The sequence below is a fragment of the Pundamilia nyererei genome, unplaced genomic scaffold (genome assembly GCF_000239375.1).
Source record: "Pundamilia nyererei isolate P.nyererei 1_Seehausen unplaced genomic scaffold, PunNye1.0 scaffold00014, whole genome shotgun sequence".
Lineage (NCBI taxonomy): Eukaryota > Metazoa > Chordata > Actinopteri > Cichliformes > Cichlidae > Pundamilia > Pundamilia nyererei.
The window spans coordinates 4,313,383-4,318,892 of NW_005187415.1; the positions used below are offsets into that span (position 1 = coordinate 4,313,383).

At 42.2% G+C, this 5,510-nt stretch overlaps 1 protein-coding gene across 4 annotated transcripts in view; it reads right to left on the reverse strand.

The window, feature by feature from the left end:
• prickle1b (prickle homolog 1b) overlaps window positions 1-1,297 on the reverse strand; it is a 27,535-nt gene extending 26,238 nt beyond the window's left edge. For all 4 annotated transcript variants that reach the window (XM_005725227.2, XM_005725230.2, XM_005725228.2 and 1 more), the window contains exon 1: window positions 1,065-1,297. The gene's annotated coding sequence lies outside the window, so the exon portion shown is untranslated. The remainder of the gene's footprint in view (window positions 1-1,064) is intronic.
• Between the last annotated feature and the right edge of the window lie 4,213 nt (window positions 1,298-5,510).

Here is a 5,510-nt window from a genome sequence, read left to right on the forward strand (position 1 = left end):
ACACACACACACACACACAGATACGTACTCATTAACAAAGGCTTAGCATAGCAGCGCGTATACCCCCAGCAAAGTGGCGCACAGTGTGCCTGACTGGCCTCCCACAGAGGGGGAATACACCTCAGTCACCTGATCCTCGGTTGCTCTGATCCTGGATCAACTAACTTTGGGCGCAGTTAACAAGAAGGCTTTATGGGCCGGAGAGCATTTCTGGTAGTAATTCAGACTCTTAAATATCCCATTTAAGAGTCTGAATTTAGACTACAGTGTAGATATGTCATTACTCTACTTTACAAGATTTCTCATATGCAAAAACCAGAATTAAACCCACAAGTCTACTGCTCTCACTGCAGCATCTTAGCAATCTCCCTCACCACTAGGTGCCACCACTGGCTTTATTACCTTAACACGTCACTGTAGGACTTACAGTCGCGGTTTTAACTATATTTTATGCACTCTGAGTTAAAAGTCTTAAGCCAAGGGAGAGTAAACATGTTCATCTTGTAACAAATTGACTCCATTGAAAGGGCTGATTAAAGTCTGATGTGGGGCTGAGTATGAAAGAAATGCCTGACTTTGTCAATTGTTTAGCGCGGTTGGAGTGATGTGGCTTCACTCTGTCGTGTGTGTGGATTTTGGGCTGCGGTGTGTCACAACAGATGTACTTCAGAGGAGATTTGGGAACTTGCAAAGAGAGGGAAAAGGAGCAGTCAGATCGAGAGAGAAAGCGATGGAGCCCACCTGAGTGACAAGAGGCAGCCATACATCTGGAAACCAAAATGAAAACCAGCGCGTCTTTACGCATGCACATTTTCCAAGTTAAAATCCCCCACCCTGGTTCACAGATTCCCCCCCAATTTTTTTTCTCTTTTGGGGAAAAAATGCCACAGTGCTTCAACGAAGTCGTTTCTTTTTGTTCTCGCCTGTTTGGCCATGAAGTAAACTGAGAGACAGGTAATCTCACTTGGTTCTTGTTGACGCAGAAACCATGACTTCACAGTACTATCGAGAACGCGCATATCACAGTTTACAGAACAAAATGAATTACCGGGTCAAACACTCACCTTTAAAGGAGCAACAACTCGATGCGGGGCAGCCTGAATATTCCTTTTATCAAAATATAATCACGACTGTGGAGGCATTCGTGCTGGCCGCAAACCGCAAACGCACAACTCCGTCCCGTTCCGCGTCCCGGATCAGCTCAGTGATGATGTTTTCAGTGCATGATCATGAGTACAGAGAGAGATAATCAGAAGCAGTCTCACCAGGACTGAGCGCTGCGCAGCTCTGGCATCAAGTTAAGAGCGTCCAGCAATGACATTAACGCTGCACTGCGCCTATTGGCTGGGCTGCCCACCCCCTATTCCTCTCCCTCCCTCCTCTATACAGAAACGCACACACGCCCCCTCCCTCTGCTAGAAAGTATACTCCAAGCTATGAGTTTATGGGTATGTTTAGGAAATAAAAAAAAGATTACTATTATCTCATACAATTGACTGAGACAGGACTCTCTTCCAGACACTCTAAACCAAGGCACAATGTACATTCCAAATTCCTTTAATTTTAAATATGTTTATATTGCCTATCCTGTAAAATAGTCAGATGTCTATTCATATTAACGTACAGAATTCACCTGCTTGCTGCTACTACTGCACATTCACCCAGTGTGTGTGTGTGTGTGTGTGTGTGTGTGTGTGTGTGTGTGTGTGTGTGTGTGTGTATATATATATATATATATATATATAGAACCTTGAACAATAAATGTGGAAAGCGCCATAAAGGATGAGAAGGCCACCACAAACTCACAAGTGCTTACCATACAAACAGCCTTTGAGGAACTGAGCAGCAACTGTGCGGTAAAATGCTCTTGCGTTCACCTCTTCTTCATAATTTATGACTTTTACAAGAATATTTGATAGAACAGACTCCCACACCGACCCAACCCCAGTTCCCTTTCCTGTCTGTGGCGTGCATGGCACAGTATATCACACGCTCCATGCAGGAAAGCAGTAGCCTCATGAAACTCAAAACTGACTGTCTGCGGTGATGTGTGGAAGTGTTAGGCACTGCGCAGCCCAGAATGAAAGCATGTATGTTCAGAAGCTCAGTGATCCAAACTAACTTCTTCTAAGTGCAGACTCAAACCAATATTCATCCACTTTAATTAATATAAGATTACACACATTTAAAAACATCTTTTATACATGATGTCATTTTTTGTAACCCACCACAGTCCCACACTTTTTGCTGAATCAGAGGTTCCCTGTTATAGTTCACTTCAGTTTTACTCACAATTAATCAATTACCTCATATATTTGTTCTTAATTCAAAAACCCCTCTTAACTTTTTTTATCTTTTTTGTTACTGTTTTTTCTGTATTTATACCTGTATTTGCTATCATGATTTTTCTCAGACTTCTTTCTACTGCTCATCACATGTTTACCCAAGCAATCGTCTTTCTTCCTGTATACTTTGGGTCACCTTCTAATGTTTTAAAAGGGGCTATATAATAATAGATAAAAGTGACTTGACTTGACAAGAGGTTTTATCTCCAACAGCATCTTACTGATGTTCACACCTCAGTGCTCAGCATCCCACTGGTTAATTTATGAGGTTTTGCTTAGATGGAAGTATGTAGGTGTATGATAAAAGAGCAAGGCAGCACTAAATGTTCTAGATAAAGAACTGTGCTCCACTGTCCCGGCTGTAACAGTTAGAATCCGCACTGACACAACTTTATCAAGTCACTTCTTTGGAACCTAGGGAAACACAAAAGCTTTGAATTGTAAGACACAGAAACACAAAATGATTCTGTATATGTTTAGAATATGTTCTTATGTTAGACACTAAACACAGTGGGGGAAATAATTATTTGATCCGCTGCTGAATTTGTAAGTTTGCTCACTTACAAAAAGACGAACAGTCTGTTAAAAAAAACTTATATGGCTGTGTACACATGTGGCACACAGATCACAATCAATCATTAAATCAATTACAGATACTCTTGATCTTAACTCATTATGTGTATAAAGCAAAACTGTCCATAAATCAATTTCTTCCATTCTAACCTCTCCACCACCAGGGGAAAGATTAAAGAGCTGTCAAAAAAAGTCAGAGACAAGATTGTGGACCTGCACAAGGCCAGAAAGAGCTACAAGACCATCAGCTTGGTGAGAAGGTGACAACTGGTGGTGTAATGATTCAGAAATGGAAGAAGTCAAGCATGGAGTTGGAAACCTTATGATTTGGCTGCTTTTCTGCTAAGGGTATAAAACGTATACACCCCATTGAGGGGCCAATGGATGGGTTCATGTACCATTAACTCTTGGACAAAAGCCTCCTTCTCTCAGCCAGAACCCTGAAGATGGGTCGTGGATGGGTCTTCCAGCATGACCATGATGATGAAGGAGCACATTAAGGTCATGGACTAGCCTAATGAGTCTCCATACATCAGTCCTATAGAATATCTGTGAAAGTTGCCAAAGGGCAGCCACAAAACCTAAAGGATTTAGAGTTTAAATAAAGAGGAATGGCCCAAAGCCTTCCTGAGATGTGTGCAAACCTAGTGACCAACTGCAAGAAACTATTCAATTCATACAAAAACACAATATGTTTTTTCTGGATTTTTGGTTGATATTCTGTCATTGCCCATTAAGATAAAACTAGCATAAAATTTAGAGGCTTTTTATTTCTTTGTAAGTGAGCAAACTTACAAACTCGGCAGGTGATTAAATGATTATTTCCCCCACAGTATATCCAAGCATCCATTTTCCTTTGCTTATTCAATTCAGGGGCAGCTGGAACCTATCCCAGTTGTCACAGGGCCAGGTACACTGTGGTCAGGATGCCAATCTGTTGCAGGACTTTAGATATATTTATATAATTACTATACTATAATCAACTGCAGCAGGATGCCGTTGCATCACAGCAAGAATCACCTGGTGATTTGGAATCTTTCTGTGTGGCATTTGCATTTTTTTTCTATGCCTTTGGGTTTCTTCTGGGTGCTCCCACAATCCAAACAAATGCATATTACGTTAATTGGCCATTCTAAATTAATCATAGGTGTGAATGTGTTAGCCCAAGATAGCCCAGTGACCTGCCCAGGGTTTACACTCCCCCACGATGTGTAAAACAAAAATGCCTACTGGCAAGTCAGAAATCACCATATGTGCCTTTTGATATAATTTTTATAATTTTTTTGCTTCATGGTTTACAAAAACTGTCTTAGACACAGAAATGGATTAACGTCAAGAAATAATTTGTTGAGCTGTGTGGTTGGATTGAATTTAGTCCACTGCCGTGGCGTCAGGGGAGAGAGGATAGCTGTTTGAATGTCGGTGAAGTTGGCAGTGTGACAGGCAGAGTGGGTCAAACAGTATGGCTTATTGTCCCTGCCAGCCAGTAAGTCAGCCCACACAGAGAGGGACCCATGGACGCCCTTGTTCACCCTGCTGGCTGCTGCTCTGACACTCTGACACTCTGACAGCTTGATTTACAACTTATATTCACATTTCATACTTTTGACTTTGAGACTTATAATGAGCTCAGCTATGGAGAAAGTCTGAATTCACAGATCGCCACTGATGAAAATGGGCCCTGGCAACAGTTTTACTTTGTTTCTGCCAAGAATGATGCACCAGAAGTGAAGTGAGGCAGAAACAACTTTTTTGCCTAAATGACTGAGCACAAATGGAGCTTTACCCACCTCAACTTTTAATGTGGAAATCTGATCATTTAGTGCGTCCTGATTGCTCTCTTTGCCACCTGTTCTGCTCACCTCAATGCAGCATAGAGCCGGCCTCTGTGCTTTGGCTTGGCTCTTTGTGCTCGCACACAGACATCTGTAACATTAGGCCTGTTTACAGGAGACACAGAAAGAGGGAGAGGGGGTATAAAAGGTAAGCCTATAGGCCTACACATGCAGCCAGAGAGGAAGCGAGGATCAGCGCAGTGGGGAGAGCACAAAAGGCACAATAAATCCTGCCCCCCGTCACCTTGTGGTGCGCGGAAATACAGCAGAGTGGATGAAAGTGTCACAGTCAGGCACAGCATGTTTAACATCTCTGATCCCATCTTTTCACTCCCTCCATTCTCCTATTCTTCTGGTTTCTCCATGGAACGCTGCATTAAAAACAGTCCACACTGATGTGGGACTGCGCACTTGCTTGAGTGTCACAACCAATGAGCGAATAACAAACTGCTGCACAGAGGAGTTATCTTCCTATCAGCAGATCTGGTTTTCAGAGAGAGTAAAAGTACATCTGATATGAACCGCATCAGGCTTATCTGTGATGCAGCGTTGTATTTATCATATTAGCAGGACTGGGGAAACCGGATGGTTTTGCTTCACTGCATTTAAATAGGGAGACTAGTATATATGTGTGAAAGTAGCAAAGCTAAAACTTCAACTGGCCTGAAACATGAGCTCTGGTCATTAAAACAATGGAAATCTACACCCCGTGTCCTTAACGTGACTAACGAATTTCCGCATTTATGTGACATTTAAC